At 39.8% G+C, this 14,628-nt stretch overlaps 1 pseudogene; it reads right to left on the bottom strand.

The window, feature by feature from the left end:
- Nucleotides 1-13,070: 13,070 nt before the first annotated feature.
- LOC138762803 (Fanconi anemia group I protein-like) lies at nucleotides 13,071-14,246 on the bottom strand (annotated as a pseudogene).
- Between the last annotated feature and the right edge of the window lie 382 nt (nucleotides 14,247-14,628).

The raw sequence follows: 14,628 nt of genomic DNA, 5'->3' as shown, positions 1-14,628 counted from the left end.
TATAAGCCACATTCTTGAACTGGGCACTGTGCATTGAAGCAGTGCAAATTAGCTTTAATTTTCTAGCAAATCGTTATAGATGTCAATGAAGGAAGTGAAATGGCGTGTGACCTTTGACACTGCAGGCTTGAAATGAGCAGCTACAAGGTTTGCACAATGAAGCTTCTTTAGTTTGAGATAAATATTTGAAAAAATTATAGTTTAAAAACACCTGACACTTTAAAGGAAACACTAAGTTGAAGTATAATTTAAGTATTTAAGATGATTAAAGTATTTGAGAATAGGTAGACAGAGACTATTTACACTGGTAGAAGAGTCCAGAACAGTGGAGTAAATCGTTAAATTAGAGCGCTGTCTTTCAGAGGTGATATCAAAAATTAAATCTGAATGTAAGAGATACTGAAAACCTAAGCCTCTCCTGTGAGAAGCTATTGAGCTTAGCTCAGTCATAAATTTCATAAGTGAGATTGATAGATTTTGTTTAACTAGACTTGTAAGGGTAATGGAAACAGGGCAGATTAATGCAGACGTGGCACAGGTCAGCCTTAAATTAATTGAATACAAAACAAGCTTGAGGGGTTGAATGTTGTTAAATAAACATTGTCTTACAGTCTTCTTTTCTCTCCACTTTGAAATGATTTCTTGATCAAATAGTAGTGTTTTAATGGGGGTTTGTTTTTATATTTTATTGCGGAAAATTAGAGCCACTGGTGAGATCAGCATTTATTGCCTCACCCTCAATGTATTGAAACTAACTGCCTGATTTGCCAGGTCTGATTGTGCAACTGTGAGGGATTTTCTTCCCTCAAGGATATCCATGGTTCCGGGGTCACAGTTATGATACCAGCCTTTTCATCGAGATTGATGAATGACTTGGATTACTCAGTTCGGCAGGTGGGCTATGGAGCAGAGAGGATGGCAAGTGCCAATATGTTGTCGCATGAGGAGACCTGCCTCCACCACTGTCCTGACAGCATTGCTTTCACTAAGTTTAAGTAATCAGAGATATTTGAAGGTTGAAATTAAATTAGGTGATAAATATTCTAGAAAAATGCATTAAATAATAGATGTCAAAATGATTAACCTCAGTTAATTAAACACATACTGTATATAATGAAATAAAGTAAAATAAACAAAACATTCCTCTTTTAATGAAGTTTGGTCTCCTCCATTCAAATAAATGGAGACAAGAAGCTGCAGATGCTTCTGATAGAATCTTAGAACCATAGAACATTACACCACAGAAACAGGCACTTCAGCCCTGTTAATCCATGCCAAACTGTTATTCTCCAAGACCCATTGACCCTGACCATAGCCCTTCATACATCTTCCATCCATTCATCTGTCCAAATTCTTTGTAAATGTTAAAATTGAGCCTGCATTCAACACTTCAGCTGGCACTTTTCAGCGCCAACAGTTGGGATGGGGATTCAAATCTGATGCTGCTCTAAGGAATTGGCATGTTCTCCCTGTGTCTGCATCAGTTTTCCCCGGGGACTCTGAATTCCTTCCACTGTTTGAAATGTACCAGGGTGTAGGTTAATTGGGTGCAAATTGGACGGCACGGACTCATGGGCCATGGGCTTGTTACTGTGCTGTATATCTAAATTAAAATTTAAATTAAATTAAATTATAAACTTTTCCCCTTTCACCCTTAACTCAAGTCCTCTGGTTTGTATCTCACCTACCCTCAGTAGAAAAAAGCCTACTTACATTTACTCTATCTAGACCTCTCATAAATTTAAATATCTGTATCAAATCTCCCATTGTTCCTCTATACTCCAGGGAATAAATTCCTAACCTGTTTAACCTTTCACTGTAACTCAGTTCCTGATGTCCGGGCAACATCCTAATAGATCTTCTCTACGCCCTTTCAATCTTATTAATATTTTCCCTGTTGCTAGGTGATCAAAACTGCACACAATACTCCAAATTTGGCCTCACCAATGTCTTATAACTTAACCATAACATCCCAACTCCTGTACTCAATAATTTGAGTTATGAAGGCCAATATGCCAAAAGTTTTCTTTACAACCCTATCTATCTGTCGTGCAACATTCTGGGAATTATGTATTTGTATTCCCAGATCCCTTTGTTCTACTGCACTCCTGAGTGGCCTTCCATTTACCATGTATGTCCTTTCTAGATTTGTCCTTCCAAAATGCACACCTCACAATTGTCTGTATTAAGTTCCAACTGTCATTTTTCAGACCATTTTTCCAGTTGTTCCAGATCCCTCTGAAAGCTTTAAAAGCCTTCTTCGCTGTCCACGGCACCTCCAATCTTAATGTCATCTGCACATTTGCTCATCCAATTTATCATATTATCTTCCAGATCATTGATATAGATGACAAATAACAATGGTCCAAGTACTGTTCCTTGCGGCACACCACCAGTCACTGGCCTCCAGTCTGAGAAGCAATCATCCACCACCAATCTCTGCTCTCTGGCTTCTCCTGTGTTGTCAATATTGAATCCAGTTGACTACCTCCCCATGAATACCTAGTGTCTGAAACTTTCTGACTAATGTCCTATGTGGGACCTTGCCCAAAGCCTTACAAAAGTCTATGTAGACGACGACCCCAGCCTTTCCTTCATTAACCTTTATGGTAACCTCCTCAAAAACTGTATAAGATTGGTTAAACATCACCTTTCACTCACAATGCCATGTCAACTATCCCTAATCAGTCTCTAGCTTTCAAAATACTTGTATACCCAATCCCTAAGAATACCTTCCAATAACACCTTCTACTACTGAAGTTGGGCTCACTTTTGGATCCTTTTTCAAACAACAGAACAACATGAGCTATTCTCTAATCCTCCGGTACCACATCCGTGTCTAAGGACATTTTAAATATTTCTGCCAGTGCCCCTGAAATTTCTATACTAGCTTCCCTCCAGATCCAGGGGAATATCTTGTCAGGGCCTGGGGATTTATCCACCCTTATTTAAATTTAAATTTAGACATACAACCAGGCACTTTCGGTCCACGAGGCCATGTTACCCAATTTACACCCAATTAACCTATAAACCCCCACCACCATACATTTTGAACAGTGGGAAGAATTTGGATCCCCCAGGGAAAACCCACACAGACACAGGGAGAATGTGCAAACTCCTGACAGACAGCGTGGGATTCGAACCCCATTCCCGATTGCTGGTGCTATAAAGGCATTGCGCTAACCACTCTGCCAACTGTGCCTTTAAGACTCCTTTTTAATCTGTATAGGTTCCATGTCCTCACTGCTTGTTTTCCTTAATTCCCACGACCTTGTGCCGGTTTCCTGAGTGAATACTGAAGGAAAAAAACATTTAAAATTTCTCACATCTCTTCTGGCTTCATGCATAAGTGACCTCTCTGATCTTCAGATGGACCAATTTTGTCTCTTACTATACTTTTAATCTTAATGTATCCATAGAAACCTTTGGGATTGTCTGCCAAAACAACCTCAAAGTCCAGATTCAATTTATTATCATAGTAATAAAACAGTGTCATATTACTATTCGTTTTTTTTTGTTTTTTGCGCCATCCGTCTCCCTCCTGTCTGGGCTTTACACCCATTTAAAAACAAAATGGACCATGGAATGCCCCGTCCTCCCAACCACACCGCGCCCCAGCCGCTTGGGCTGACAATATCATGAACTGTGCTCGACGCAACTAAGTGTAAATAATTTATGAGCCGACGCTGGAGTGCGCAGCCGCAAAGAGAAAGCGATCGCCCCAGCCAACCCGGGTAACGGCGCCAACAGTGTCATAATACATAAAATTTCTTTTTGCCTGCTACAAGGCAGACAGACTCTCCACCAGCAGGAATTGCCAAAGCGCCTCCTACAGACTTAGAGTCAGATTTACAGTCAAAGAGAGAGAAGCAAAATAGAGTCCCTCCAGAATCACCGAGTGTCCATAGATTTGCCTCCAGTGCTTTCGCAACCCCTTCAGCCACAATAAATCTAATCCAAACTACTGGCAACCTGAGGTCACGATCCAAACCTCCAACAGGGTCAGGAATCCCTCAGCACCCCGACATCTCCTTGCATTCCCAGTTCCAATACTCGGCACCCCTCCAGCCAGTTCGAACCGGCCTCCAGCAGTCCACAGCCCGGCACGAGTCTCCCAACAGCAGTCTCCAGCAACCCACAGCTTCCACGGGTTCCTTGCATTGAGTCACCAGCAGACCATCGTATGTCCTGGTCCCTCAGCCGCAGAGCCTCCTCACTGGCACATCACCGTGGTCACCATCCCTGCAGGTTGTCTCCTTTGCTTCTCTCTCTCAGATGGTGGGGGGTGATTTTCCCATCCTCTGGTGTCTGCTCCAGTCCTCCACTTCCCCAGAGTCTGTAGCCACTCAAGGCTGCCATCTTTGCCACCGACCCACAATCGTGGGATTTCAAATAAAACCACAATCATCTCCCCCAACGGGCCATTCAAAGCCCTTGTGGAGCCACCAGCAGTCTCTGGCTGAACTCTGCAAGAGCACAGCATCTCCACTCCCTCACTCCCCACAGGTCCACACCGGTGGTTGAGCTGCTATTGCTACAGTGACTCCGGCAGTGCCACTACCTTTCCTTCACTTCATGTCTTCTTTTATTCTTCCTGATTTCTTTCTTGAGTTTTTTCTTGCATTTGTACACCCAGTTACCTTATTTGTTCATGCTATCTATACCTAGTATACTCCTCTCTCTTCTTCTGAACCAGATTCCCAATATCCCTTGAAAGCCAAAGCTCTTTATGCCTGTTTACTTTGCCTTTAAGCCTAACCAGAATATACAAATTCTGTAGTCTCAAAATTTCACCTTTGGAGGTCTTCAACTTACCTCACTCATCTTTTACATAAAACATATCTCAATCCACGCATTCCAGATCTTTTGTCATTTCCTAAAAATTGGCCTTTCTCCAATTTAGAATCTCAACCCGAGGCCTAGGCCTATCCTTCTCCACAATTAACTTGAAACTAATGACATTATTATCACTAAACCCAAAATATTCTCCTTCCACATACTCTATCACCTGTCCTGACTCGTTCCCTAATATGGGATCCAGAATTCCACTCTCTCTCGTGGTTCCTCCATATATTGATTTAGAAAATCTTTCTGAACACATTTGTCAAACTCCAAGCCATCCAGCCATTTTACAGTACTGGAGTTCCAGTCAATACTGTATATGAAAAGTTAAAATCTCCTACTATCAGAACTTTTGCTTCCTGCAGCTGTCTGCTATCTTTCTACAAATTTGTTCCTCAAGTTCTCACTGAACTTGAGTATACCTTTCCTGTTCCTCAGCTCCACCCATATAGCCTCAGAAGATGAACCCTTTGGTCTGTCCTACCTGATTACAGCTGTGATATTTTCCCTGACAAGCAATGCCACTCCTCCCCCTTTCATTCACCCCACTCTATCTCATCTGAAACAATGAAAGCCCGGAACATTGAGCTGCCACTCTTGCCTCTTGTTCAACCAAGTTTCACTAATGGCCACAATAATGGACCCAATATAAATTCAATCTGATCAGAAACCAGATTAATCTAATGCTTAATCTAATGAAAGCTAATAAGCTAATATGACACCTGAATTTAAAATGCTTCAAATTCAACTTTATTGTCAAATGTACCAAGATGCAGTGAAGGATGTTGATGTGAGCAGACCAGTAGATATCCCATACATAGCACATGAAGTAAGACAGTAAAAAAAAACTGATGGCACCTTACAGTGATGAATCTTTGTATAGTTTTCACCAATTTATTTATTTTGATTCTGAAGAGTGCAGAGTTCCAAAGGAAGATCAGTTGCTATGGAGTAAAAGCAACATAATTTTGCTATTCTGGGGTTCTTTAAGGAGTCTGATATAGACAAGAGAGAAACTGTCCTTGAATCACTAAGGAGAAGGATATAATAGAAGGATATTGGGAGATGTGAGATAAAAAAAGCAAATTGGGTAAATATGGGGAATATAGAGATTACAAAAGGTGTAGTTTTAAGGCTTTTGAAGAATATAAAGGTGGATAAGTCTCCGGGACCAGACGGGATCTTCCCCAGGACATTGAGAGAAGTGAAGGAGGAAATAGCAGAGACTCTGGCAGTAATTTTCCAAATGTCATTAGATATGGGGATTGTGCCGGAGGATTGGCGCATTGCGCATGTGGTTCCATTATTTAAAAAGGGTTCAAGGAGGAAGCCTGGCAACTATCGGCCTGTAAGTTTGACGTCTGTGGTAGGTAAATTAATGGAGAAAATTCTTAGAGATAGTACTTATAAACATCTGGATAGACAGGGTCTGATCAGGAGCACTCAACATGGATTTGTGGGAGGAAGGTCATGTTTGACCAATTGACCAAATTCAATTGATTGAATTTTTTGAAGAGGTGACTAGGAATGTGGATGAGGGTAGTGCAGTGGATGTTGTCTATATGGACTTCAGTAAGGCCTTCGATAAGGTACCACATGGAAGGTTAGTTAGGAAGGTGCAGTCTTTAGGTATAAATTTTAAGATAGTCAAATGGATTGAACATTGGCTGAAAGGGAGAGGCCAGAGAGTGGTAGTGGATAATTGTCTGTCAGGTTGGAGGCCGGTGACCAGTGGTGTGCCTCAAGGATCTGTATTGGGCCCATTGTTGTTCGTTATATACATTAATGATCTAGATGATGGGGTGGTGAATTGGATTAGTAAATATGCAGACGATACTAAGATAGGTGGAATAGTGGATAATGAAGAAGGTTTTCAAGGATTGCAGAGGGATTTGGGCTGCTTAGAAAAGTGGGCTGAAAAATGGCAGATGGAATTTAATGCTGATAAGTGTGAGGTGCTTCATTTTGGTAAGAAGAATCAGAATAGGACATACGTGGTAAATGGGAGAGCATTGAGGAATACGAAGAGCAGAAAGATTTAGGAGTAACGGTACATCGTTCCCTGAAGGTAGAAACTCACATGAATAGGGTGGTGAAGAAGGCTTTTAGTATGCTGGCCTTTATCAATCATTGCATGGAATATAGGAGTTGGGAGATGATGTTGAGATTGTATAAGACGTTGGTGCGGCCTAATTTGGAGTTCTGTGTGCAGTTCTGGTCGCCTAATTATAGGAAGGATATAAACAGAGTGGAGAGAGTGCAGAGAAGGTTTACCAGAATGTTACCTGGGTTTAAGCATCTAGAGTATAGGGAGAGATTGGACAGATTAGGTCTTTATTCTTTGGAGCGTAGAAGGTTGAGAGGGGATTTGATAGAAGTATTTAAGATTATGAAAGGGATAGACAGAGTGGATGTGGATAGACTATTTCCGTTAAGAGGAGGAAAGATTAAAACAAGAGGACATGAGTTAAGAATTAAGGGGCAGAGGTTTAGAGGTAACTTCTTTACTCAGAGAGTGGTAGCCGTGTGGAATGATCTTCCGGGAGAAATAGTGGCAGCGGAGTCAATTGTATTATTTAAGAAAAGGTTGGACAGGTATATGGATGAGAAGAAGATGGAGGGTTATGGGCATTGTGCAGGGAGGTGGGGCTAGAAAGGGGTGTTTGGTTCGGTGTGGACTAGAAGGGCCTAATGGCCTGTTTCCGTGCTGTAATTGTTATGTTATCTGGTGATGCCTGATCTCATAGTCATGAATCTTCTTGATGGGTGGAGATGAAGAGCGTGTGGTCAGGATAGGTTGTCTTTTAATATGTTTGGCTACTTATCCAAGGCAGAAGGAATTATATATGGAGTTGATGTATTTTAAACAGTGGGAGAAAACCAAAGCACCTGAAGGAAACCCATGCAGACAAGAGGAGAACATACAGACAATGCGGGATTTGAACCCCAGTCCCGATCACTGGTGCTGAAACTACTTTTCACTAACTGCTACATTGACGTTTCTGCCCTGTGCAGCTTGTGGGATAGAAAAACATTATTGACTCTAAATCTCTTGGGCTGTCAAAAAATTATTAAAGTGTCACACAAATGGAAGACTTACTTAAGAAATTGTGGGTAGGAGTACCTATTGGGGAGAATAGATATGAAATTGCCATTGAAAATTAGTAAAAGTTGTGAAATGCTATCATAAATAGCATTGACTTTATGTTCTTACTCAAAGTGTTACAATATCCTCACACTTAGTGTCTACCTCTGCAAGTGGGAATGTCACTGTGTAACTAAATGAGCTCTTTTGTGTTTCACATCAATGCTGTGATCCATGCACTTTTGAGGGGAATTGGCGACAGAATCACAATCTCCAGCTGCTGCCACTTTATCATGTTATTCTTGTCAGCTTCCATGAATGAGCAAGAGCACAGAAGCCCACAAGCAAGAAGAAGTAGCTCTGGACAATTGACTGAAGCAGTAGCAAGAAGTAGAGGAACCAGTGGATAGAGATATCTATTGGGGAATGGTGAAGCAACTGCCTTTGTCAGGTTGGATTCTCAGACCCCATAAATCCTTGTTTTAAAGACTAGTGATTACAGCGTGTATTTCCTGTGGAATTGTCGGAGGTATTTTCTAAGTAGATGATGGCAGTACACACCACCTTTGTCAGCATCATATTCATGAATGCCGCTGGCTTCAGAAACACAGCAAAGCCTGGTCTTCAGGATTCACTAACTCTGGGAAGTCTCCATTCAGACACCATTCAAAGTCCAACATAGCCTCATGGATCCTTCAGCTAAATTCTGTGCTCAGTGTTTGAATTAAAGAAGTAGTATAAGCAAAGAAAGATGATGGAAAAGTCTTTGGAGAACAAATATGTATGGTGTGACTTTATATGGTACTTAATGCATCTGTGATTGAAAGCTTGGGGTAACAATTATTCCATTATTTGTCCAGCTGCTAACTGCCCTCTCCTTATGCACATTCTTTATATTGTTGGTTTGGAGGCACATCCAATCTCTGATTATCCTTAGCGGACTTTCTTCAATGCTACCGGAATTGACCTTTATACGTCACAGGACCCTGACAAATTTATTTAATTATCTAAAAAGATAATTTTGTATTCAAGACACTTTCTGCAATGGAGGCATCCGTTCTTCCACTTCTATTTGACTGAACTTTACAGGCCATGGGCCATGCTACAGGCAGGAGCCTGGTGTGCCAATCAATTGTAGCTATGGGTTATGATGGATTACTGCCTAACAAAATCTTCAATACAGCTTCCTCAAACTTGCCACTGATGTGCAAGGTAAAGTGGCTGGCATCACACACAAGTTGAACATTAACGAGATCGAAGACATCTTTTTTATCCATATCTCAAACAAGTTGTTATAAAATTCCATCTGAGAAAGCCAACTAGTCTTTAGACAGATTTATTTCCTTTTTTTGTTTTCTTTGGCTAAACTAAAAATGGTTCAATATTCTTGAATCTAGCCTTGAAGATTTTAAAGCAATGGTAATGAGTGGTTGATTGATGATTATAGCAGAGGTCACCTCATGTTTAGATAAAGGGCTCAATCAATAAGAAATTCCAGGCAAGGCTGCTCTCCTGGAAAAGGAGATCTGTCCATTACCCCAAAAGATAGGAATGTAGAAAGTGCAGCTTTCCAAGTCAATGATGAACAGAATAGTTCGATAAAAGCCATATCAAGATATTTCTATTAATATCAAGATCTTCATTAAAATGGCTATGAGCATCAAGGAAATGAAGTTTGATTTTGATTAATTACATTATAGTCCATTGTACTTAACTTTATTGTACAAGCATCTAACGCAGAGGTGGCATGCTGAGCATACCAGTTAGCACAATGCTGTTGCATCACCAGTGACCAGGGTTCAAATCCAGAGCTGTCTATAATGAGTGAGTACATCTACATTGGTTTCCTCTGGTGCTCTGGTTTTGTTCCCACCATTCCAAATATACCGGGGTTGTTGGTCAATTGGGCGTAATTGGGCAGCACTGGCTCATGGTGCAAAAGGACCTGTTACTGTGCTTAAAATATCTTTTTAAAAACATTAAAGATTTAGATATGAAGAAGTTGACCAAGTAGAGCCCTCTTTATTGTGAGCTGGGCATTGTTCTGCAGACTCATTAAGCAACTGCCTGAGAGAAGCATGGCACACTTAGTCATGCATCACAGACTCCTCCATTGACATCTCTCACCTGTCTTCAGTAGATCAGGCTCAGAAGAGGTTGAAGCACATCGATATACAATCAGGAAGAATCGGTGCTGGGAATTCTGGACATTGATTCAATCTCCATTAAGTCTTCTTGTTCACAATTTAGATAGTCCCTCTGGGTTGAGAGTGATTAATATCCAACCCAGCTCTGTGGATTTTTGGGTGATTGATGAGCTCAATATGAGAGCTATTGACTCTGCCTCGGGTAGGTAGGAGAAACAGTGGAGAATTCTTCTCAAATGTAATTATTCTGCTATCTTTATGGCACATTAAGGGCATTAATATACTTAGAGAACGTCTTTGAATTTACCTTAATCGTGTCTGCTAGTGATTTTTGTGACCCCTCTTAACATTCCTAATTTCATAATTAAGTGTTTTGCAATCTTGATGGGTCTCCACTGTCATTATTTTCCTGTATCTGTCTTTCACTTTTATTCTTTATCTAATCCTTGATGTACCTCCACATCCAGGGTTCCCTATATTTGTTACCACTTGCTTTTACAGGAACATGTTGGCCTGAACTCTCACTTCCTCTCCTTTGAGTGCTTTCTTCTGCACAGATGAACATTTACCTGCAAGTAGATGCTCCCATTTAATCTGGGCCAGATCCTGTCTTATTAAAATGGAATTCATCTTACCTCACTTTAATATCTTTGTATCTGGTCTATCCCTATCCTTTTTTCTAGCCATTTTAAAATAATAAGTGTGTACATCTACATTGGTTTCCCCATCCCTGACACTCCTTCCACTTGAACACCACATATCCCAAGGTGAGATACTGTTTCTTCTCTCATTGTTCTATCAGCTTATTGTATCATGAGGCTCTCCTGTTCACATCTAAAAATCATGCTCGTTCTGAGCTATTAACACTGGGGCAATCCCAGTTAAAATCCCAAGAACAATATTATTATTTCACTTCTCTGATACCTGCCATACATGTGTTCCTCTATCTGCCTACTGCACTCAGTATTTACTTCTCCTCAAGGTGTTTGCAGGAAGAGGTACAAATACTCTGTGGCTCTTTCCCTGCCAACTCAGTTTAAATCTTCCTCCATAACACCAGTAACACCCTCAGCCAGAATGGTTAAGGCGCAACACGTTCCACTGGCACCATCTTCCCCAAGAATGACCCTGAAGCCCATCTGTTGAAGTACCCCTTCAGCCGTGGAGTTATCTGTTCAAGAATTACAGTCAGAAGGGCTGAAAACCTGTATGGAGATTATAACATTTGTGGTCTTGCTGTTTAAATTCTACCTTTCTCCCTAAACTCATGTTACAGGACTTCATTTCTTCTCCTACCCAAGGTCATGACCTCTAGCTGTTCACCTTTTTTTGCAATCTCTTCACGTGGTAGTTAAGATCGGATTAAGTTTTTTTTGATGTGTGCACCCTGTTGTTGTTCTCTTTCCAGCATTTTTCTGTTTTTATTTATTTTCTTTTACTGACCTGAAATATGAACTCTGTTTCCCCACCCCCCCCCCCCGACAGATTTTGTTCACTCTACTGTGTGATGACACCATTTTCCATTTAAATTTCACTTAAATTGAAGTGTTCATATCCCAGATTGGAGTTTGAACCACATCCAAGAAATGCAGGAAGAACGTAGCCAGTAAAGCAGCATCAAAGAAAAGAGAAACCTGCTAATATTTCGAGTCATGGTTTGTCTTTGCACAGATGCTGACTGATTGGCTGAGTTCTTCCAGCATTTCTAGTTTGGCTTCAGATCCCAGCATCTGTTTCCTTTCTGAGTTTTAAGCAGAAGTAAATTGTGTGTGATCTTATGTACAGAATGAAACATTATCTGAATGTTATGATGAGGTGGAGGAAAGTTTTTTTTAACTTTATTTATTCGTTCAAAATACAAATAGTAGATAACATATACAACAATTAACTATAAACATGAATGTTATATTTTATAGAAAAAAAAAGAAAAGAAAAAAAAAGAACCCCCCCCCCTTCAGCCAACTCTCCTAAGGAGAGCCATAAAGAAAGAAAAAAAAATTAAGGAAAAATTAAACATACATATTGAGATCTAATCAACGTAAATCAAAATGTAAATATTCTGAATATAACAACCTTTTCTTTTTTCTTTGGCTTGGCTTCGCCAACAAAGATTTATGGAGGGGTAATGTCCACGTCAGCTGCAGGCTTGTTTGTGGCTGACAAGTCCAATGCGGGACAGGCAGACACGGTTGCAGTGGTTGCAAGGGAAAATTGGTGGGTTGGGTGTTGGGTTTTTCCTCCTTTGTCTTTTGTCAGTAAGGTGGGCTCTCCGCCGAACTGTGAGGTGCCAAGATACACGGTTTGAGGCGATATCAGCCCACTGGCGGTGGTCAATGTGGCAGGCACCAAGAGATATCTTTAGGCAGTCCTTGTACCTCTTCTTTGGTGCGTAGTTATCACGCAAAACATATGTAATTTTTTTCCATTATTAAACAATATTTCATCTCATTATGCAATCTATTCATAACAATCATATTTGTATCTTTCCACATACTAGCAATACATTTTTTCACTACAGATAATGCTAAATATACAAAAGTTGAAATTTATCTAATCCCAAACTTTTCAGAGGTTGCAAACTGCCCAATAAAAATACTGTTGGATCTAAAGGTATTTTAATCTTATACAGGTATTCTAAAAACAATTGAATTTTCTTCCAAAAAGATTGTGTATATAAACATGACCAGGCAGCATGAAAAAAAGTTCCAACAGATTTACCACATCTAAAACACAAATCTGATTCATGAAAACCATACTTTTTTTAGTTTTTCAGGTGTTAAGTATAATTTTTTTTTACATTTTGTTCCATTTTTAATAACTTTTTCAAAAATTTCATACTTTATATAATGTATTCTTTCTGCAGGAGAAGCATTAGATATTTACCAAATCATTGAAAAAACAAATGGTTCGCTTAACAAAAGAAAATAAGCACTCAACAAGAAATCTTTTGGATTACAAATGATAACTTCAAGAAAGTGACAACAGTTCACCCGCAATTACTTCAAAACAGCTTTTGAAAATCAGAATGAAAACTGAAGGGAGGTGATCATGTTTTGAATGGTTTAGATCCTGTGATGGGTGCAAATCTTAATAATATGCTCATTTACTGGACAAATTGTTCACCATTGCTTTAATTCATTGCTTTCTTTTCTTTTTTGGTTCTCTGTTTTCATCCACAGTGGTAGTTGATTGATAACTTGAAGTTATCATTTGTAATATTCAGGATTCTCACAATCCTGAATATCCCCTTCTTCCTGTTCTTGGAGTGCTGCATTCAATGTGGCTGCATGAATCCAGAAATCTCGGGAGGTGCTGAGTTTCATATACTGCATTAAGTTCACCTTTGATTTCTTGGTCAGGTGGATAAGGAACTTCTCGTATTGCTCAATGGCAAATATTAGGTTGGGTATAGGCTTGGTTTCTCGCAGTACTCGAGCCGTTGCTGCAGTAATGGCTGCCATTTCCCTCTTTTTGTCCTTTTTCTTTTCTGCACCTCCTCCAAAGTTCATTAACTCATTCTGGATATTCTGAATGTAGGTTATAAAAGCATAGCACTGTGGGGGTTAGATGTGATCCTGAAAGTTTAACTAGTTTCTCAAATCTTGCAGGAAGATGTGCCACGTTTGTTGAGTAACCATGGATGTAATATTTTACCAATGAGGTGAGAATATTGTACATTTTGCCCAACTCCTTCAGAAGAACATCTACACAACCTCCCGATGGAATAGAGGTCTGTATAAGTTCATGGAAAGCAGTCAGCAGGGTGCCCAGCTGAATGATAATAGCTTTCTCTACAGGTTCTCTCTCAGTTGACTCTTGTGAATTTTCATCTGTCAGTACTTTCTCAGAACTCAGCTGGGATTTTAGTTTCGTGATCAGCCAATCTACTTCTTCCAAAACCTTCTCCACTTGAGATAAAATTACCTGCACCACAGTTGGAGCTGCAGTCTTTGAGTTCACCATTGCAAAATGGGATTGTTCCTCTATTTCAATGTCCTGATCGATATCACCCAAGCGACTGTGAACATCTCGAGATAACTCTTGCAGCAAGCTCACTGGACTTTTGTGGAGAACTTGCAGACTGAACATCATGCTCATCAAACCTTTGCAGAATTGTACATCTTCAAGATTATTTTCCTTGCAAATCTTTATTGTCCATGTTAACATTTGAGCAAATTATGAAAAAAATGATAATTAATCATTACATAGCGTGCATTTATCAGTCTAGTTACACTATCATAACAGATATCTAACCAATCATCCTCGGAAAAAATAAAACCATTATCCACTTCCCATTTACTTTTGGATTTATCCCAACCCATTTTATCCATACCATCCTGTAATATTTGATACATAAATGAAATATAATCCTTCTCTGGTACCTTCATAAGAAAAGTCTCAAATATAGTCATTTCAGGTAAAATCATATCTCTACCAAACACATGTTTCACCAAAGATCAAATCTGATAATAAAGAAACAAAGAGTTCTTATCAATACAATAACTGTCCCTCATCTGATTAAAAGATAAAAATTTACCTTCTTTAAAACAATCT

The sequence above is a fragment of the Narcine bancroftii genome, chromosome 5 (assembly GCF_036971445.1).
Source record: "Narcine bancroftii isolate sNarBan1 chromosome 5, sNarBan1.hap1, whole genome shotgun sequence".
Taxonomy (NCBI): Eukaryota; Metazoa; Chordata; class Chondrichthyes; order Torpediniformes; family Narcinidae; genus Narcine; species Narcine bancroftii.
The sequence above is the reverse complement of the archived record's forward strand: the minus strand, read 5'-3'. Positions and strand labels throughout refer to the sequence as shown.